At 48.6% G+C, this 22109-nt stretch overlaps 1 protein-coding gene and 1 long non-coding RNA gene across 5 annotated transcripts in view; one reads left to right on the forward strand and one right to left on the reverse strand.

The window, feature by feature from the left end:
- Positions 1 to 1404: 1404 nt before the first annotated feature.
- Positions 1405 to 8718, reverse strand: LOC134470434 (uncharacterized). Its single transcript, XR_010039314.1, has 2 exons — positions 8543 to 8718; positions 1405 to 4659 (listed from the first exon to the last, which is right to left on the reverse strand). It is a non-coding gene; the product is annotated as an uncharacterized LOC134470434 (long non-coding RNA).
- The window catches only part of B3galt5 (beta-1,3-galactosyltransferase 5), a 49453-nt gene continuing 34946 nt past the window's right edge, over positions 7603 to 22109 (forward strand). Inside the window, exons 1-2 of one of the 4 annotated variants that reach the window (XM_063224532.1) lie at positions 7603 to 7976; positions 8313 to 8383. The gene's annotated coding sequence lies outside the window, so the exon portion shown is untranslated. Of the gene's footprint in view, positions 7977 to 8312; positions 8384 to 8417; positions 8725 to 22109 lie in introns of those variants that run through there. The other 3 variants (XM_003463925.5, XM_063224533.1, XM_013146102.3) reach the window with 3 other exon arrangements.

Consider the following 22109-nt stretch of genomic DNA (forward strand, 5'->3'; position numbering starts at 1 on the left):
ACAGAAGATCCCACATCTGCAATTTAGAAGAGGAAGGCTTTATTTTGGCCTGTTTTAGAAGTTTCAGTCCGCACATAGCTGACAGCGTGATGGATGGGTCTGGCGGAGGACAGCTGCTCTCCTCATGGTGGGCAGGAAGCAGAAAGAGAAGAGAGGAGGTGGGGAGGCAGAGGAATCCTTTCAGGCCACACCCCTAGTGACTCTCTCTTCCAATCAGACAGCAAGTCAGCTATCAGCCCCCAGAATCCTGTGTCCTTCCAAACACAGGGGGGCTTTGGGGACAACTTGAGATTGAAAGCACAATAAGCTCCTTGATCCTAATGTTTCTGGGTTAAGTGGGAAGACAGTGACCATGAAAGCCCTGTCCTTGGACCTTGCTCCTTGCTTGTCCTGCAGAGCACCTGACAAAGCAAATCATCCAACTTCTTTATCAGGGGAAAGCTGGGCACCTTGGAACAGTAATCATTATCCCTAAAGATACAGATGTCATGAAATTTACAGCCTCATAGCATCATTGGAAGGTGTGAAAATGCAGGCCTTCAGTACATGCACTGTTCTCTTGTGCTGTGAGATCAGTGATGTGTCCTTTCATGGTCGTTCTCCCCAGACGAAAGCCTCGGGTGTGCACAGTGCTGGTGACTGTGCCTACCCTGAGATCTAGGGGCAGTGCTTTCCCCCTCTGTCCATGAGAGTGTGCCCCACAAGCTTCTGCCGTCCCCAGTTCCCCAGGTTTTCTGACTTCACTGATTGACGTCCAGGGGTTCAGCTCATTCCTAGAGCTCTTCTTCACCTGCAGGACCCAGGACTTCCTCACCTGAGGAAGTCCTCCACTGACCAGCACCAGTGCCATCAGTAGGGCAGTGGAGATATCCTGGTGCTGGTTCTGGAGTGGAATGTGGATCCTCGAAGGAGTTACGAGTTGTTCATATGAAGTCCCCAAAAGGAGGCCCTGTTGTGATATTCATTGTACAATCCTGCTGATTCTCGGCAGATAAACAGGAACTAATAATTCAGAGGACCAAATCATTCCCAGAGCCCTCCTCTGTGACCACAGCCTGATCCAAGTAGTCGGATGAACAAAAAGGCCAGCTCCCCAGTGGGGATCATCACCAGAGTCAGAATGAAGAGCCAGGCATGGTGACGCATGCCTGTCATCCCAGCACTCAGGAGGCTGAGGCAGGAGGATTGCCATAAATTCAAAGCCAGCCCAGTTTACACAGTAAGGCTAAGCCAGCCTGGACTGCAGAGTGACAGCTGTCTAAACACAAGAGTGCAAGTTCTCCTTCTAGAGCACACAGAGCTCTAGTCTAACACTATTGTTTTGTCCTTCACCTGAATGGCATGGATTGCTGGATCCAGCTGGGACCAGAGGTGTACGGGGGGGGGGGGTATAAGTCTGCGAACTGAAATACCACAGTATTTTATTTTATTTTATATGGGGAATAGAACAGAGTAATAAAACAAAACAAAACAGTGAGAACCTGATATTGGATTTCAAAAGTAAAACAGGGGACCTCCATCATAGTCATTGATCATTGTTGTCAAAGTGATCACTGTTGTCCTCTCAATGGTTGCTCAGACACCCGCTGTAGGCTTGCAAGGTCCACCGAACAGTGCAAGCCTGAGGTCGGTTCTTCACTTCAGTTGTTGTCATTGTAGCCCAGTGTTCCTCCAAATCAGCCGATGGCTTGGGGCGTTTCCTCCTCCCTGCTTCTCCCCAGCCAGAGTGGCCCCTGCTCTGTGTTTTATTTTAGAGCACTGTGACCCAAAGTGGGGTTCTCACAACCTTACTCGCACAGTGTGTTCTTTGAGGAATGGGTCTCAGTGTCAGGCGAGTTTGGGAAGCTCCCCTCACGTTTGTCCTGAAGGCTCTGCGAAGGCCTGAGCTAACAAGCTGTCCAGGCGGGGTCTTGCCAGCATCAGCGCACGAGACCCTGGATGCTGATTTGTGTCTTTTGTGAAACACATTTCTAAAATCCAGGGGACAGACTTTTGTAAGTGCTGCCCCTGTTTAAACAAGCCACGCAAACCTTTAAAAGCCATATTGTGAGTCCCTAAAAGAGGAAGAGAGTTTCAGAGGTGTAAGAAAGGGAATTGAGGGTTTTCCCAGCCTTGCAGAAAAGACCTGACATTTTTTTGTGCACTGATCTTCCTTCTTCCATTTTTACTTGGTGTCTGGTTAATTTTTCTTACTGCTTTTCACCCTATTTCTTGATGCCTTGTCTTAAATGAAAGCCCGGTGATTAGTTCTTTACCTCTCTCTTTTAAAAAAAGGCATCTTGCCAGGCTTCCAGCTCAGTAGCTAATTATGACCGTAGGGGTTTCCTTCTCTGAAATAAATCTAAGCTAAGCATCAGCACCTCGGTTCCCTGCTGGATACAGCAAAGGATATTCCACACCCCGCTCCCTTCCTTCCCTGTGGGTTTTAGGTTTGTAACATTTACATAAAAAGCCAGGGAGGACTTAGCGGGGTGAACAAAGTAGCACACTCACTGTATCTTTGTTTTTCCTTTTCCTCAAGATATTATTTCATGGGGCCAATTATTTGACCTCCCCGAGACTCCCTTTTCTGTGGGGTATAAAGAGGGCCCACCTCACAAACCATAATGAAAAGAATGTGGCAATGAACACCGCCCGCTTAGAATAACGAGCTGCAGGAAGACTGGAAGTTCAAGCCCAACCTGGGCAATGTGGTGACTTAGTGAGATCCTGTCCCCAAATAAAGAATAGAAAGGGGTGGGAGTGTGGCTCTGTGTAAGGGCCCTGTGTTTCAGTCTTCGGTATTGAAAAAAAAGGCTGGCATAGCGCTTTCAGCATCGTCATCACCATAATGAAAACAAATTTATGCTTCTAAAAAATGCATTTCCTAAGCTGCTCTCATTAATTCTCTCTGCCCAGGCTTCGCTCAGTTAAATCAATAATACAAAAGTAGAAAGTTCACATCAAGATGTTACTCAGGTGCTCATCCAACGTTGCTATAATTTGTATTAATTTTGGGGGATCAAAAATGTAGGGGAGTCTGGAGGCTGGGGTCTTGCCTCGCCCCCACCCCTGTGGTACTGCTCCTGGGCCACCCAAGTGGCCAGCACTGCCACGTGCAGGGGGACTGTGTGGGCTGTGGACCACACACCTCTCTCGTTCCCTCCATTGGGCCACAGAAGTGACAAGAGAACACAGAAATTCTAGTACCTGTGGGGCTCAATTTCCTCTCTAAAATAATCACATCTCCAGCTCACTTCGTCTGCTGGGGTTATCAGAAGGCTGAAGACGAGGATGTGCTAAGTGATCAGACAACTCGTGATAGCTGAGTCTTGGTAGAAGCCTATATGACCTCGACAGATGAAAGGACAAAGAAAATGCAGTGTTTATACACCACGGAGTGCCACTCTGCCATAGGGATACAAACTGGAGCCATCTGTAGGCAAATGGCTACACCTGTAGACTGTAATGCTAAGTGGCATCAATCAGACGCCCATGCTGAAGTACCACACGGTTTCTTTTATGTGACAGACCCAAAATACAAATAAAAGAGCAAAATAAAAGACAGACAATAGGAAACAGGGAGGCGGGTCCTTTGGGAATGGGAGGGGACCCAGGAAAAGCAGTAAGATATGTTACGTACACATCTCCACTCTCTGCACATCCATCCCATCTCCACGCGGTCAGCTGGTGGTGACTGTAGGAGACGCACCGCTCAGGACCGAGCCTTGGAAGTGGCTATGCTTTGGCTTTCTTCATTTCCTCTTTGTGTTTTGTGTGGGGCCCCTGTTTTGCAGCATGGATGGTTAGAAAGGCAGGGAACCTCCCCTCCTCTGATCCAGAGACGCGGACCGAGGACTGGGCTGCAAGACGCTTTCTCTGCAGCTGGGTGGGAAGAGAACTTCCACAGAACTGCATGGACCTAGTTTGTTTCCAGGTATTGGAGGTCCATCCATGATGTGTTCGACAACAGAAGCTTCTAACTTTCAAGAAGAGAGAAAAGAGTGGGTCATGTTGCGCCCTCAGTTAGAATCAGCTGCCCTCGCCGGCGTCCCATCCTGCTACGTAAACTTCTGCTGCCAGTTTCATTCTGGTCCTGCACCCAGCAGGTCTCTTGGGCTGCTGTGCACCACTGCGGGAGAAGACCTCTCTGTGCACGCTCTACGCAGACAGCTTCAAAACTCAGCCCTTTGTCAGGGCTCTGTTCCCCAGCAGCTTGCAGAGCTCCGGATACCTGGGAATCTGCACTGTAGATGATTGTGAATCTGATGTCAGTGCTGCAAAAGACCCTTCAGTGCCAGGTAAGCAGCTTCTCTGGCAAGAGTGCTGGGAACTCTAGAAAAAGAGTTTACCAATGATCTGAAGGCAGTGGCGAGATGAGGATGCTTTTTCTCAACATGACAAGGAAGTATGACTGATGTGTAAGTGCTGCTGGATTTCTTTTTAAAAAAATACCCACCACAACTGATCCGGTATCTTCAAATTGCACATTCTACTCCCGCCCCAGCCAGTGTTGGGAGTTGGTACAGCCCCTGTGGGACCAGGATGATAACCAGACTCAAGTTTAGTCTCCTCAGGGCTTGCTAGCTGCATGCAGCATGCCTCACTTCAGTTCCACTAGCAACAGACAGAGGGACAGCCACGCTGTCTTTCCAAGAACTGGAGGTTGTATTTTCTTCTCTGGAAAAAAAGAAAGGGCCCAAGGAAAGTGTTCTTATTTGTATGCAGGAAGAGAGGGCACCTAAAGTTCTCTTTACCAAACTGCCACCAACTAAGCCATCTTTACAGCGATCAACCTTCCTCCTGTTTAGGGTTCTCTGGATGAACAGAACCAATATACAGTATGTATAGGAATATGCAAGGATTTATTAGGTCCTTCACAGGACCAGAAGCAGAAACGGTGCAGTGGCCGCCTGCAGGGTAGTGGCTTCCCAGCAAAACCATTTTCCAGCTTCACAGAACCTCAGATCCTTCTCTAAATTTGTACAAGTGTCCCTGGGAGTGTCCTAGCCAAGAAGCCGGCTCCAGCCAGGTTCTGGAATCAGACAGGCTGGTGCTTCCCATGCTATGCATAGAGCCCTGCTTCCTCAGTTCCTGCAGTAGCCCCACATGGAGTGGACACCAGATGGCCTTTCCCTCATCCACTGACCCCATGGGTATTGCTCTGTGCTCATGTGAGTCTCGTTCACTTTTCTTATTGCTGGAACAAAACACCTGACACCCACAACTTAAGGGAGGAGAGGTTTTACCTTGGCTCACATTTCAGGCCACAGTCAGCTGGCTCTAAGGCAGGACAGCACAGCAGAGGAAAAGCTGCATGGCATGGGGAGCAGGAAGCAGGGACAGTCAAGGGAGGAAATGCGGGGAGGGGAGGGAGTGAGAACCTTTCCAGGCCACACGTCTGTCATGGTTTGTGTCTGGATGTCCCCCCAGTGCCTCATGGGTGGGATTTTCACAGGCTGCCAAGTCTAGAGTTGGTGATTGGTTCACTGTCTAGCGCTGGGCTTGGGGGTGTGAGTACTGCACCGCCCTAGGAAGGGGAGCCTGCGTGCAGTGTAAGGGAGGAAAAGAGCCTTGCTCTCCCCATTTTGCTCTTGTGGCTTTTATATCTCCTGCCGCCCTGAACTACTGTCTCACTTGCCGCACCACTGTGCAATGGAGCCAGCTTATTATGGACTGAAACCTCCACAAACTGTGAGCTAAATAAACCCTTTCTTTCTTCATTTTGGGCATTGGGTATTTTGTCTTAGCAATGAAAAAAGTAACCAGGATACTCCCAATGACCTACCCCTTCCAACCAGACCCCTACCTCCAAGTGGCAAGTCAGCCATTTACCCCATAAATCAGTCACCTCCCCCAAAGCCCCTCTCCATGAACATAGGAGGCTTCAGGGACATCCAGATATAAATCCTAACAAAGTACCAGGCTAAGGCCTGTTCTGGGATGAGCACCCCGAGTCTCATCTGAGACAGAAGACAGCACAGAGAAATAGGGTCCAACCCTAAGTTAAGCAGCAGTACTGAACAAGTAGGATAAAGGATGTATTCAACTGTTTTCCATTGCTTTAACAAAACACCTGAGGCTGGGTGCTTTATAACGAAGAGAGGTTTATATAGCTCCTAGGTTTGGAACTAAAGCCCCAGATAGGGTGATATCATCAGTTTCATCTTGGCTGAGGGTCCCTCCCCAGCTGCGTCACACCTAGTGGTGTATGGTGTCATGGTGGCAATGCATGGGTGACAGATCTCATGGAATCCAGGAATCCAGAGTGCAGAGGAGCAGGGCCATTTTGCTTTTATAACAGCAGGCTCAGAAGAACCTGCGCTCCATGGAAACCACATCACCCCTGACCTAATCCCCTTGCACTGAGCACCTCCACTTAAGGTCCCATCTCCTCTGAAGACCATTATACTGGGCACCCAGGAGCCCTTGGGAGGCACTCAGCTCACATCCCAACCACAGCAGAGGGAGGAGAGTGACGAGGTGTGGGAGTGTGTGACAGTCATGTGTCTGGAAAGTGGCGGTGCATCTGTGGGAGATCTAGGGGGAGACAGAGGCAGAGCCACAAATCCCTGCACTTCGAAGGTGAGCGCTGGGGCTCCGAGATAGGGGTGAGTGGGTCCAGGGCCAGCAGTGCAGGAGTCAGTGTGACCTGGGGGTGAGAGTAAAGGTTGTGACTGGGGCTTGTCCTGTGGGACGGCCCTGTTCCCACAGCAAACGTGAATGGGGTTTCCTGTGCTATCTGTGGGAGCCCTGGGCCCCATCCTTTCTACTGCCACAGGAGCTGTCTTCGGGAATGATTCCCCGCCCCTCAGGACACCCAACAAATCTGAGCACAGTTTTGTCACAGGCTGTGTGTGCCTGGCGTTGAGTGTGCAGGGATGGGCTGCTGCTCACTCTCTACCAGGTGCAGGACGGGGTTCCCCGCCCACTGTGGCAGGTGGTCCGGATCAGGGGACAGCTGGTGCAGGGAGTCCGAAACCCTGGGGTGCAGCGTGGCTTGGCCTGCACAGGGCTCTGCACAGGGCCAGTGACACATGGAACGGGCCTGAACTGCAAGGACGGAGCAGCCTCCCTTACTGTCTGGCCAAGATCAATTTCAGAATCTTGGTACATGAGCCCTGGGTCAGGATGCTTCACTTGCTATGAGGCCACAGCAGTCTGTGTGCTTGCATGGACCTGCCCGCCCTCCCCTCTGCGCCTAGCTTGGTCTGCATGCTTTCTCCTCCCCTCTTCCTGACCAGCTCAGCTCCAACCCTGTCCCTGTGCAAGGCCCTTATCTCTCCAGACCTGCGTCCCCCTGAGGCCCTGCTGTCTGCAGACTCGGCCTCCCGAGCCTTTCAGCGGTCCTGCTCCTCCATCCACCTGAGTCACAGTCCCTCAGCTGTCTGAGGCTGGGTCACCTGCTGCGGTGAGGTGACAGTGGCTGGCATGGGTTTGTGGGAGAAGGCCAGGGAGGCCTGGGATTCAAAGCGGCACAGGGGCTGTGCCAGGCAGCAGCTGCATCTCCTTCACCCTGCATCCTAACTGCCTCTGCGTGCCTCGAGTGCGCCAGGCCTGCTCGGTTCCCCCAGGAGACTGAGTGGGAGTTTTAATAATCCCGCTGTGATCACGCCGTGTTCCTCTTGGCAGACGCTCCGCAGCTCCCTCTGCCCCCAATCCACAGCTCCCGCTTTCGCTTTCCGGGGGCCCCTCCTTTCCCCAAACTGGTCCTGCAGCGTCTCTGGACTCTCCCCCTCCCCCAGTTCGCTTCATCTCTGCAGAAAAGACCACAGTTCCGGCGGGGAGGGGAGGGCCAGCACTATTCTGAGGCTGTGGAAAACGAAGGCTTCTAGAATGTGAGTCAGGGGCCCCGTGCTTGGGGCAGCGGCCAGAGCACCGGGGATTTTCAGAGCTCTCCAAGGTTTTTCACTGTGCGACCTGGATTGGCCTCCCAAGGATTGGATAATTAATCTCCAGCTCTTAAAAAGCACGCACGCAAATGCAGGCACACGAAGGTATGCGCCTATATGATTTTTTCCTGCCAGAGAAAGGTGGGGTCCTGTGGGCACGCCTGCCACTGTCCACGCCTGTGGGCTTGTTTTATTCGATCCGCCCTCACCCTGAGGCTGTGTTCAGGAGAATTGCTCTGGCCCTCAGTTTCCCCCTTTGTAAAAGGAGAGAACCGTGCCCACTTCATTCCGCGTTCGGCCAGGGGGGGTGCCAGAGGCCTAACTGACCTTGACCCCCTGCAAAGAGGCCAGGGGGCCGCAGCGCCTTTGGAGAAGGCCTCCGGTCCCCTCCCTTCCGTGCGCGGCGCGGGTGGTTTCAAAGTTAACTTCTGTCCCCTGCAGGGCAGCGGCTCCCCGGCCCGGCCCGGCCCGGCCCAGGGCATCTGCGCAGGCTCCCCCGCCCAGCGTGCCCGGTGAGTGCCCAGGAAGGATGCGCTCCAGCCGCTGGCCGGGATAGACCGTTCCCCGGGCGGTGCGGGCTGCGGCTCTCGGCACCTCCGGAAGCGCCGGGCCTCCCGGGATTGCGGCCCCCGCCCCCGCCGCGCCCCCGCCGCCCCCGCCCCGCTCCTCACCTATCAGCTTCCCCGTGCGCATCGCCGCGCTCCGCCCACCCCGAGCGGCGCAGCGCGGACCCGGGACCCAGCCGGCGGGGCCTGGACCAACCGGAGAGCTCGGGGCGCGCCCTCCGCTGCGGCCGGCGGCCGGGATGCGGCTCTGAGCCCCGGCACGCGGCGGCCCGCAGGATGCGCACGCGGTAAGGGCCCGCGGGGGCGAGGGCAGCGGGGAGGGTGCGGGGCCCAGTGCGGGCGCTGCGGCGGCGGCCGGAGCGCAGCAGGTGACGGCGGCCCGTCGGGACCCTCCCCCCTGCCCTGCAGGCTCGCTGCCCCGCGCCCTTTCTTCTTGGGTCAGTGGAGAAGATGGTCACGGGGTCATCGAACTGGGTGCAGCCGCGCGTCCGTGGATAAAGTCTCGCTCCCCTCGCGTACAGGGGAGGAAGAGTGTTCTTGGGTGGGCAGTGCGAGCGTCAGGAATAGACATCTGGTGGGGACGTGATTCGGTTCAGAGGAATAACCAGATCTTAAAAAGAAATGCCACTTGGAGACCCCGCGGGCGGGCCACTCCTGGGGAGTGTAGGGGATGGGCTGCGAGGGGGCAACCCGACCCCCACTGACCAGGGGCAGCAGCCTGTGTGGGACCAGCACCAGAAAGGAGGCTCCTAGGCAAGGTGTCTTAACCTGGCCATCAGCATTATTATTAACTAATTAACTAATTAATTTTTACAGTATCAGTGTACAAACACACACACACACACACACACACACGCTTTGGTCTCATATACATACTATGTGCAGAAAGCGTTTGTATTCCGATGACTTTCTCCTGTCCTGTGTTTGTGTCACTTTTTGCTTAGATTTCTAACTTTCAGTGCGTACATTTGGCTTCCAAATAATAGAAAACTGAGTAAAACTATTTTTTTACCCTTCCTTCAGACTAGGGTGCCAAGCTTTAAAGATATCTTTGCATGCAGCAACCTTTAAACCATATTCATGTTAAACTTCCCCTCCCCTTTCTTGTCCTGGGCGGGAGAGATGCAGGCAGAGAATTTAAGGACAGGGCCTGAGTGGTGGCATCTCTCTCCCCTGTGTGTTTGGTGTGTTTCACTGCTGTGGAACATGCAGGCTGGTTGGCTCCATCGGTATACGCAGTGGTGAGGAATCTATGGCACTCATGCTGCAGCGGGCTGTTTGTATCATTGAAAGCTCTAAAAGGTTTGCCATCACTGCTTTAGGTAACAGAGTATTTCAGTTAAATTATGTAGTCTTGGGCTGGGGGGCAGTTTGCCCAGTGGTGTATCATTTGCCTAGCATGTGTGAGGACCTGGATTTGATATCCTGCCTCCGGGTTGGACAGGAGCATTTCTTCTTTAAAGCAGATGCCTGCAGGATGCAAACTCCATTTCAAAGAAAAAGAGGATTTGGCATCTTTCTTTTAAGGACTGACTTGCGTGTGGACTCAGTCCTGTTTTCTGTCAATTCTTTTCCTGTCAATTCATCAAACAAAGTTTTCTCCATAAGGTGAATGAAAAAGATCAGCACCATTTGATGTTCAGGGAGGAGCCCAAAGCGAGGCCCTTAAGGTTCACTCCTGGAGGGTCTCAGTATGTCCGTGCTCCCCGCCCCATGCTCTCTACTCAAACACCTGACACAGGCAGTGGCGTTGCAGTGAGGGTTCTGGATGCGGCACCCGTTGTTTGGCTGGGTTTCTGGGTAGGTGCTCTTGAGCATGTGAGGACCCCCTTGGCTGCTGGGTGCTGTGGGTTCTGCATCACTGCATGCCCGAGTCCCCGTGTGGGATATGGCTGAAGTGGGTTCCTAAACAATGTAGGAATCGAAGCAGCCAAATTGATAAATTTTGAATTTTATCAGCTGAGCTCAGAGACACCCCCCCCCCCCATAGACCTCTGTTTCAGAGTCCAAAGAAGTGGGGCTGAACTGGAAAGTGACAGAGATTTTAAAACAGAAAACCACAAAAAGACATCCTGTTGGAAACGATTTAGCTAGAATCTTACATTAATTTTGGTTGACGCCTGTATCCTGCTTCTGCGTTGAGCAGGTTAATTTTTCTCTGTGGGCACAGCTCATTCTGCTTTGCTCATGGGACTTGTACTCTTAAGTAATTTTTCACTCTTCTGGGTCAAATACAGGGTACAAGATATGCCAAGCTATTTCAATGGTCCTCATGCATTGGGACTCTGAGCACAGGGCTCCTCACTGAGTCCCTCTCCGTGACCAGAGGCACTGGACAGTTCCAGCTCAGGCCAGCGCAGAGGGTCCTGGGAGGGTTTCAGGGGCTCCAGCTCCTCCTGCCTGGTCAAGGAGTTGGCCTCGGGTGCTGGCACCCTGGGCAGCTCCCCGTGCCTCCTGTGAATGAGTGCTGGTCCTTTTAACAGGGCTTCTGGTCAGATTTCTACTAGGCGTGCGCCTCCTTCTGGCCCTTGTCTCCTTGAGTGCCCGGGGCTAAGGATGGTGTTCCCCTAGGCTTTGGGGTGGTCTCCTGCGGTTTGGACAATGCTTTTCTTTCTGTGGAGGAAAGGAGTTGGCTGAGCCCACATCTGAAGACACTGAGTGAAGGGAGGCTAAGAGAGATTTTGAAAAATCATCTGGCAATTATTTGAAAACTAAGACGAGACAAGGGTATCATGCAGTGAGACTCATGGGTAGATGGATCAATTTTTTGTGTGTGGCAGTATGTGGAATCGAACCCAGAACCTTTGCATTGAGCTACACCCAGCCCCTTTTACATTTTTCAGTTTGAGACTGGGTCTCACAGTGTCATTAAATTGCCCAGGCTGTACACCTGGGATCCTCCTGCCCCAGCCTCCAGAATGCCAGGATTACAAGTGTGTGCCACCATGCCTGGCTTAACCAGAATTTTTATATCTGATTTTGAAGATCATCTCACATCCTCAATGGAAGATAGAGAGCTCCTTGACCAGGCAGGAGGAGCTGGAGCCCCTGAAACCCTCCCAGGACCCTCTCTCCTGGCCTGAGCTGGGACCGAGTTGGGTGAGTGAAGTAGCTGGTCATTAATTTCCCCAGTTCCTAAATATTCACAGAGCGATAAAGAGCTAGGGGCAGGTTACAGTTCTGCCAAACTCTTGTTTTGTGACCTCAAGTTGCTTCACTTCTCTATGCCTCTGCTCCCTCCACTGAAAGCAGAGGTAAAAACTGTGTTTGTTTCACAGGCGGGGAGAAGGCTGAACTGGTCCCCTGGATGTGAAGTGCGGGGAGAGATGTCAAGGCTTCCTAAGAGACGGTTGCTTTGCTGTTATTATTACTTGCTGTACTATGTTGGACAGTATTGTTTTAGATCAAAGAATGAGGCACGGAAATAAGGGGGAAAGTTAGCTTTATTGAACTTCAAAAAGTAACTTTAAAAAAGATTAATATTGATTAGTCCAGGTTTGCAGTTAAGGGTGATCACGTCCATGGCGGGGAGTCTCTCTGTGTGTGTAATGCATCTCCTTTCTTTTTATGTGTCGTGCCCCCCCCCTCCGTCTCTCAATGCCCTTCCCTTCTCGGTGTTGTCTTTTATTTTGTACTTTATTCACACATTGGGTTTCTCCTATAAGAGAAGCGGTACAGTATTTAAGCTGGTGTGTCTGATTTAGTTCGCCTAACGTTCTCCAGAGCAGAGTAAAAACTGGGTTTTAAAAGTCATCACCAGAAAGCTGTGAATCCTAGCCTGAATCCTAAATCGCCAGCCTGAATCCTAAACCACTGAGGGTTCTCATCTACTTGTCCAGAAAAGTTAAACACAGTGTGCAGATAACCCCACTTGCCCAGCTGCTGCCCGCCACGCTGTGATGCAGCCTCCGTTACCAGGCAGTGCTGTGGCCTGGCTCAGTGTGGCCTGGCTGTCATGTTGACGCTCCAGATGACTCTGCACTCCTGGGATCTCATATTCCACAGCACCTTTGGAACAAGATGATCAACATGTTGTCTCTGTCTCGGTTTGGGTTTGTTTTCCCATCACCTCCAGTCTCTGTAATTATCCGAGCCGTCATTCTGCAGTGTTACTATTTAAACTCAGCACCTGGCCTGTTCTGCCTGTTTTACTTATTCATCGAGGAGGAGAGGTGTTAGGTTCTCATTCCATCTCTGTGTCACTCCACGCGTGCCTTCTTGTTCTGCTGATTTTGTCCTAATTCCTGTGGCATGAATTGTTTACTGTGAATGCTTTTAATGCGCTTTTGGGCACCGTTTTCTCCCAGACTAGCGTCTGTGTTTTGCTCAAGCCTTCTTGTCCCCCTTTCCTGTGATACTGAGGTGCGTGCATTGTCATTTCTTGTCTGACAAAGGCAGCTGGACCTTCAGATATAAACTCATGCAAATTGTGCTTGCTTGCTTCTCCTTTGTGAGTTTGATTGGTGTTTCTCTCCCCTGAGCGAAGTGGTGCACTGGATTTCAGGATTAATCTGCTTTCCTGTTGCCCGGGGGTGGGGGATGCAGGAGGGGGAGGTGCGGCAGGCACTGTGGGTAGCGATGATTAGAGGGTTTAGTCTGTTTCGTTTTTCCCGTAATTTTATTAAAAGTTGCTTTCAAGGTGCACTCAGGTTTTAGATTGCTTCCAAGTTCAGGGTGTAGCTTTAAAAGGAATTAATTTTTTTTCAGATTATAAAACATTGCAATCTATGGGAAAGTCAGAGGAGAGCAGATAAGCCACATGTGGGCATAGACCAGCTCCAGCGGTTCCTAACTACGCTGTGTTTGACTCTGATTTCAGAGCGGAGACCTGTCACAGCACTTCGATGCCCTCAGTACCCTGCCTCACCGTCATCCCTTCCTGTCACCTCTCACTCTCCTGGGTGCTCCTGTCCTTTCCCTGCATGCTTCCATGTCACTGCATGCAAATCTGTGATTAACTTTGCTGCTATTTTCCCGTTTCCAAGCTTTCTCAAACGGGTTCATGCCATCACGTTATATGGCTGCTCTTTTTGATTTTTTGTGGCTTTGGATTTATGCATGTTGAGATGTAGTGCTGGTTCCTTCGTTTTCACTGCTATATAATATTGTATAGTTAGATGATATTACATTATGTTTAGGTGATGTCTTGGTTACTTTTCTCTCGCTGGGACAAAATATCCCGCACCAAAATTGAGGAAGAAACAGTTTATTTAGCTCACTGTTTGTGGATGTTTCAGGCCATAATTGGCTGACTGTAAGGCATGGTGGTGGGCACAGGGGCAACACTTCAAGGTAACAGCCAGCAAGAACAGCAAGAGCAGGAGGTAGGGGCAGTCTGTTTTCCACAGACTACTGCCCCTCCAGGGCAGGTGTAGCACTCACAAAATCCCCCTCCCCTCCACTTTCCTGGGATGAGGATATTTACAAAGTAAGGACCCTGGCTCCCTGCTGAGTCTCTCAGTTAAACTTCTAAACTTTTCAAGTTGACACAGTGTGTCAACCATAACAGGTGGTTTTCATTTTTGATGTAAATTGCCATAATAAACTTGTAACTGTCTCTTTTGCACATGTGTGAGCTTCCTTTAGGTAAATATATATGAGGAAGGGGATAGAAAAATACGACGAATGTTAAAATTAATTTTTGCAGTAAAAGACACATTGCTGCTGGTCTCCCTCGAAATCCTCCCCTTGCTTCGAACCCACTTACCCCATCATCTGCCTCCTTTTCTGAAGCAGCTCTGGTGCCCTCCGTTTTAAATGTCTTTAGCTGGGCTCTCTTGGCTGCTCCCCCAAAGTTCTGAATCAATTCAAATGTTTCCCTTTCCCAGTCCCTTTGACTTTGGGGGAGAACCAGAAGTCCCCCCACAGTTCTGGATGCAGGGAATAAGACAGATGAGCCACTGTGGTGTTTGTATAAGCTTGCCTTTCTGTGGGATGGTGCTCAGAATCAGCCTTCAAACAAGCCTCATTTGTAACAGTTTTAGAAGGTGGCAAGAACATGTATATTTGAATATAGATACACTTTCATGGATTGTTTTGATACTACTGGGAATATTGTGAGGGGAATTAATGGCAGTGTATCCTTTAATATAATAAAAATTTTAATTTAAACATTCACAGAATAGTTCAGTCACGTCTTGTAAAAGACAGAATGGGTGAAAAACGTGTTTCCATCTGTTGTAGGCGCTGGAGGGTCTTTTTTATGGGGGAAGGTGTGGTGTTAATTTGCATCCCCACCCAAGTATAATTTAGTAACTCAGTGCCTGGTTCTCCACAGTTCTGCTAATGCTTAGAATTATTAGACCTTAAATTTTTGTTGAGTGTGAGCTAGAATCTTATTGTTTTATGATGTATTTGTCTGATTCCTGAAAATCTAATAATGTTTTTGTAGGTACATAAAATTCTTCCTGGGTTCCCTTTTCAGCGAGCAGCCTGTTCATATCTTTTAATTCGTCTTTTTCTTTCTGGTTTGTGCTGGTTTACTTAGGAGTTTTTGAGTCATTTCAGTAAGACACACTGCAAAGCTCTTCTCGTTCATGGCTCGTGCTTTTACATTTTATTGAATGATAGTTTTATTTTTAATTTGGTAGGGTCTTAGAGACATTTCTTTTTGCTGAGATAAACTATCTGATAGAGGAAGGAAGCTGTATTTTGCTCAAGTTAGAGGGAGGGTGTATTTAGCTCAGTTTTTAGAGGTTTCAGTCCACAGTCAGCTGGCTCCAAGGCAGAGGAGAAACAGTCCATGGAAGGGCAGGCAGCAGACACACCCGTGATCTGTACTCATGCACCCTGGATCCAGCCACCTCTGAAAAGCCCTGCCTCAGACCTCAAGCTTTGGAGGGGACATCTAGACACAAGCTGCAACAGTCAAATTTACTAAGTCTTTTTTCCTAGTTTGTGCTTTTTCTTTTATATTTATTTATTTGTTGAGACCGTCTTACCATGTAGTTCAGACCGGCCTCAAACTCACTATATAGTCCCGGCTGGCCTTGAACTCATGGAGATCCTCCAGCCTCAGCCTCTTAAATGCTGCGATTACAAGCATGCCCTACCACACTTGGTCATTTGTGCTTTTTCTTTTCATCTTAAGAAATTCTTCTCCACCATAACATTTTACAGGTCTTTTTGTATGTTCTCTTCAAAAAACCTTAAAGTTTTACTTCCCCATTTAAGTTTTTAACTCTCCTTGGGTCATTTTTCATATTTGTAAGTTAGGGATTCAAATCTAATTTTTCTATATGAATAGTCTGGAGTCTCAGATCAATAATTAGGTAATCAATCCTATCCCTGGTGATGGGTAGTATCTTTTCTGTCCTCTATGTATAGATCTGTTTGTGCTATTTTATTGACATTTTGGTTTGCCTGGGCTACCAAGATGAACACCACAGACCAGGAAGCTTGAACGTGGAAATTTACTTCGTCATAGTTGTCTTTCGAAGACAGTGATTTCTTTCTCTCTTTGAAGTTCAGGCGAATTAAGACCCCACTCTACGACCTCATTAAACCCTAGGGCTGTCAAAGCTGTTTAGACCTCCAAATGTGGTCCCCCTGGGGCTACACCATAAACAGACAGACTTGGGAGGAATGCAGTTTAGTCCACAGCCTGGTCTGTTTGTCTGCATCTCACAAATATCTGTTGACTGAATGAGTGTGTGTCAAGACGTAGCATCAGGAGTAGCTCCAGGGAAGGAGCTGCTGATCAGGAGTCCTGATAGACAGATCAGCTTCCTGGCTATGTTTTATGATGTATTTACCGATTTTGATCTTTTGTCCTACATATGAATTTCGGGCTCAGTGAGCAAGTCCCAGCATTTCTAGGTCAATCCCTAGATCTCTGTTGTCACGCTATGTTTTGTTGATTTCTGGCCAAAGATACCTTTGTTTTAAAGATCACACCTTTATGAGATGTCTCACTACTGTGAAGTAATTATTAGCTCATTTATTTTTTTTTAGCCATTTTTGGAAGTCTTTTTGGTATGTGGAGAAATGACAGCTTTGTGATACGGAGTCTTTTTGTCCATGAACTTGGTATCTATACATATTTCATGTATTTCTTACTTGTTACACTTGTTATTTATTTTATATTTGTTACATTGTTTGTTGAGTGTCTTCCAAATGACATCTTTAAATATAGCAATTAGGCCCATCTTGGATTCTGTTCTCTGTACCTTCCTTGTGGTTGTTGAGGTTTTTGTAAATGAGATTCTCATGAATTGTGTTATATATAAAATTAATCTTTTTATTCTGAAGCAATTCTGGACTTACAGAAAAGTTGTAAGCATTGTGTGGGTCATTCCTCTGTCCCTGTCACTACGTTTGATCTGAGTTTTACATTTTCCTAATCCTAATTGAATTATTGAAACTGAGAAATTAGCACCGATACAGTTTCCTGATATTCTTACTATCACCAGACCGTCTGTGAATTTGGCCAGTTTTCTGTGACTGTCCTTTCTCCGGTTCAGAAACTCAGCCAGAATTCCACACTGCGTTTGTTGGTTATCTCACCTTCTTAGATTCAGCCTGAAACGGTATCCCCCACTTTCTTTGTGCTTCATGAACCAGACTTTTCGGAAGAGTTCAGAACAGTTATTCTGTAGAATATTCCTCATTTGGGGCTTACTAAAGGTTTGTCTTTATATTGCAGTTAATGGTTTTTTGGTCATATATACCCCAGAAGTTTATTAATACATGTAATGTATTTTCTTTTTTATTCCAATGCTTAACTTGCACACTGTCTTGCATGTCTTTGGTAGATAATTATATTGGACATTTGATTATTTTTGTCTTCCTAATACCGAAGAGGACTTAGCTTGAAGTTGGCTTGGCCCTGAGCGAGGTCTTGGCCAATGATATGGCCACTGAACTATGTATGAGAGAGATTTCACTGCACCTGATTCATTTCCCAGCGTTCTTCGCTGTGGCTGTTTTCAAGGGTTGACCAAAGTATAGGGTGCATGTTTAAATTTAAAGAAAACCTTATTACAGAAAAGACATACTGTCAAATCAGTGAATAAATGCTCAAAGGAAGGGGAGGTATGTCGAAGGGCATTGATGGAAATGTGTCTTTTACTGCAATATCTTTTAAGAATTCAAGCATTCTGTATCTGTTGATCAACATTTACAGCAGTTTCTGTCAAATAAAAACAGCACAATTTCCCTGACTTCCGGCTCTTCCTCAAAGTCAAAATAATCCTGAAAAGTAAACATTTTCAATCAGTTCAGGACACTGAGACAGCCTACACAGTGCAACTTAAAGACTGAAAGAGGCTGGGGATACAGCTCAGGGGCGCAGTGCCTGCCTGGCAAGAGTGAGGTCCTGAGTTCGATTCCTGGGAAGAGGGAAAGATACGAAAGAACTTCCAGAGCCGCTTCAGAAAGTGGCAGGAGCAATGGGATGAATGTATTCAGAGTAAGGGAGAGTGCGCGGAGGGGGATTTTAGCGATTATAACAAAGCACAGTTGAAGCATTCACTGCATTTTCCGATCGCACCAACGTTGCTGTGAGAGCTACAGTGGCACCACCCGTAAAGGGCGCGGGTGATGGCCTGGCCCAGCAGTGGACTGTGTGTGTACAGAAACAAGCTGCATACACTGCAAGGGACAGAAAGAGGCTGTCTGTCCCTCCCGGCTGCTTTGCCCTCCTGCAGCAGCCTGCTTCTCCTCTGCGATGCCCCTCTGCCAAGCAACCCTGCCCTGGAGCCAGCTGACTATGGACTGAAACTCTACACACTGTGAGCTAAAGGAACCTTTCTCCTTTAACTCTGGGCGCCAGGTATTTTGTCTCAGTAGTGGGAAAAGTAGCTGAGACAGATGCTTAGGGAACAGCCTTGCTGTTGCTCTGAGACGATGATCATTTTGTTTGCCAGCGGGAAGAGCTTAGCTGCTTCTCTTCTGGTTGTACATTTCTGATAGCACTTCCTGGCCTTACAGCCTTCGAAATGACTTTGTGTGCAGGGTTTAATAAACACTGGTAAGAGCATCCTTGGCTTGATCTTGCTCTTGACAACAATTGTTTTTAAGTCTGTCAAGTATGATGTTTATTTTAGCTGCTGATGGATCCTGTGTCAAATTAAGGAAGTTTCCTTTTGAAACCTGAACTAGCACTTGATTTATTTTTTGGTTGATCTCTTGAGATAATCTTTTCTCTTGATCTCTTGAGATAATACTTTTTCTCCTTTAATACAGTGAGATATTATCAAATTCTTGAGCTATAATTTAGGCAGCTCATTTTGTATTCAAAAGAGGTATTGTTTATACTTTTCTTGTACTTAGGAATTTAAAACTTTAAAATTTCTCTTTTGTAAGTTTTGTAAATTTACAGTATGTCTTTTCTGTAATAAGGTTTTCTTTAAATTTAAACATTCACCCTATACTTTGGTCAACCCTTGAAAACAGCCACAGCGAAGAACGCTGGCCACTGTAGCTCTCACAGCAACGTTGGTGCGATCGGAAAATGCAGTGAGTGCTTCAACTGTGCTTTGTTATAATCGCTAAAATCCCCCTCCGTGCACTCTCCCTTACTCTGAATACATTCATCCCATTGCTCCTGCCACTTTCTGAAGCGGCTCTGGAAGTTCTCTTTCGTATCTTTTCCTCTTCCCAGGAATCGAACTCAGGACCTCACTCTTGCCAGGCACCTTCATTCTTTCTCCACCCAGTTGGCGTTCGTTTCTCCTCTGCTGTCTTCCCCCATCAGAATTCTCCACTGACCACGGTTACTGTGTTGGTGTTGCTGTGACAGAATACTTGAGGAAAACAACGTCTGTTTCCCCTAGGAAGCTCAGGGCTGCCTAGGTTTCAGTCTGTGGTCGGCTGCTTCCGTGGCTGAGGGCTGTGGTGAGGCAGAAATGTCTTAGGAAAGCACAGCAGAGCAAGGCTGCTGGCCTGGTGGTGGCCGGGAAGCAGAGAGCGAGGGACCGAGCGGAGGACAGTGGCCGGGGGTGGGCTACGTCCCTGACACCTGCTCCTGCACTGATCACCCAGTGAGGCCTTCTCCCCTAATGAGCCCACTGAGCTGGACCACACGAGTGGATACATCCGCTAGATGGAGTTGGGGCCCCACGATGCAGTCACTTCCTGAAAACCCAGCTGCGCCGTCGGCTCAGGGGCCATTGGGGGAACAGTTCGGGTGCCTTCTTCTCAGGCTGCACAGCACAGCTTCCTCCTTGCCTTTTCCATGTGCCAAGTCTTGGGTGCTCTAGCTGTTGGTTCCATGCAGGGGAAATTTATTTGGACCCACCATCCCTGTCACCCCTTTTTTCCTTCCTAAAGGGCTGTCACCTGCTCTCTGCTCTCAGTCACTGTGACTTTGCTAACAGTGCATATTGGAATTCTGGGAGCTTCTTGGTCCTGGTTTTTCTGTAGGATCTGTGCTGATGACTCCTCTCTCGGAGGCCCCTTGGGCCCCTGAACGGAGCAGTTAGGAGAGCGGGGTCCTGCCTGCTTCCTCTGGCTGCAGGCTCTGCCTTTGCCTGTGAACTCTCCCTCAGCGCCAGGCTGGAAACTGCCCTCTGTAAGTTTCTCCCTGGAATCAGTGGACATTGGCACGCACTTCATGATATGCAGGGAGGGCTAAAGGGAATTGTGTGAACAGCACTTAGAACAGTGACTAGACACAGGACATGTCGGTAAGAATCAGCTGCCGTTGAGACGCTGATCTGGTTTTCCTTTTGTGTGTCCAGTGGACCCCCTTTCACCTCCATCTTTCTCTTGTCCTCTTGTTTTTCAAAGTCTGTTCTCTGCTCTCCATTGTTTGGGACCTAGGTGTCGCCCCTCTCTATCCAGGTGCCTCTAATCAGGCCCCCTGGAGTGTTAGTGGGAGGCTTCTCACAGCAGCAAGCTGTGCTCTAAGAAGATTCACCTGGAGCAGTCTTCACATCGCCAGATCGCTCCGCGTCAGTGCTGGTGGTACCCCTGCGGACATGGAAGAATTAGACCTGTCACCAGCTTCCATGGGTTGTATTATTTTGCAGAGGAAATCGTAGCTGTCACCCTGCGAGACCAAGGCTGTGCAGCCTCACAGGCTTGGCGCTGGGTTAAGGGTGCCCAGCAAGGTGAGTGTGAGGAGCAGAGATGCACATTGTGAGAGGAGTGACAGAGGGCACCTGGGGCCCAGAGTTCCTTTCGAGGGCAGCCTGCCAGTGGCCTAAGGACCTCCCTGCGTGGCCCATCTCTGGAGTTTCTGTGCTTCCCAGTTGTTGAACTCAGCTTCAAGCTGGAGCGTTTGGGGCCATTCAAACCAACATGAAGCCATAGCAGGTACCACGAGGCACGGAATCTTAGAGATTTCGAGGACAGATTTGTGTGCAAAGTTTTATGTGAATATCGAATTAATTCAATCTTGTTTCTAGATTTATTACTCCTGATACATAATGTCTTTTCTAAATTATTTGAGAACTTTATCACTGCCTTTCTTTAATAACGGAAGTTTTTAAGGCTATCCATTTATCTCTAAAAGCAATTATGAATATATCTAAGAGATTCTATTTAGTATTTTTTTGGTACCAGGGATTGAACTCACAACCTCACGTTTGCCAAGCAGGCATTTACACTGCTGAGCTAAACCTGCGGCTCTTAGTATTCTTGTTTTATTTTATAAACAATCTGCTATTGTACATTTATTTTTATTTTGAAGATAGTAAAATAAATAAGTCAATAAATACAATAAAACAAGATGGAACAAAGCTAATTGAGACAGTGCAGTGAAATTGCATCTTACTTCAGAACTTCAGGGCAGGATGCTCAGATAGCAGTAAGAGGAACCATGGTATATCTCATTATCTTCACAGTGGTTGTCCAGTCAATCAGGTATAGCAAAATCAAACCAAAACCAGAACACAATAAAACCAATCAAAACAATATTGAATAGAGCAAAACAATTAAGCAGAACAAAGCAAAACAGTGAGAACAATATTTGACTTCAAAGACAAGGTAGAAGGAAATCCCTGCATTTGCTGAATTGCATACGGCCGTCCTCCTGAGATGCTCAGACCTTGGCCCCAGGTCAGCATAACCAACCCAGCAACACAAGCACTTAGTTGCTGTGTGTGCCTTGGTTGCTATCAACTCCTCTGTCCTCTGTCTTTCATGCCATCCAGTTGCTAATAGGGTGGGGGTGGGGGGCCGGGCAGAGCATGGGACATTTGACTCTCAGCCCGCCTGCTGGTAGCTCACGGGAGACGCTGACTTGTTCTCCCCCTGGTGCACCCGCTGCCCTCTGGTGCTGCCACCGCTGACCAGGAATGAGGGCTCATTGCTTTCTTGATAGTCCCCCGAGTTCCAGCATGGTTGGATCTGGGAGACGCTGACTGTTTCTCTCTCTGGCCCACCCGCTGCCACTATTGTACCTTTAACTTCTCTGACCTCGCAGTTAATTTCTTCTTGCTAGGTGGTTGGAAATTTGTGATGTTTGTTTAACGTAGTGCCATTTCCTAGTTGTATTGTTTTGTGACCAGGACAATGGCCTATTTCCTTCTAAATTTTATAGTTTTATTGCTGTGCAGTACTGTGTATAGTTACAGCGATGGCAACTCCTAGTTAAAACAAAAGACAATAATGTCAGGGCTCTGGCCAAGGGCCACTGGGCTCCTACTCAGAGGCACAATGACAAAACAGAACACAGACCACACATGTACGCTTCAGTTGCAAGAGGCACCAGGATGGTCAAAGCCCG

The sequence above is a fragment of the Cavia porcellus genome, unplaced genomic scaffold (assembly GCF_034190915.1).
Source record: "Cavia porcellus strain 051 isolate PalLab524CR breed Dunkin Hartley unplaced genomic scaffold, mCavPor4.1 scaffold_15, whole genome shotgun sequence".
Taxonomy (NCBI): Eukaryota; Metazoa; Chordata; class Mammalia; order Rodentia; family Caviidae; genus Cavia; species Cavia porcellus.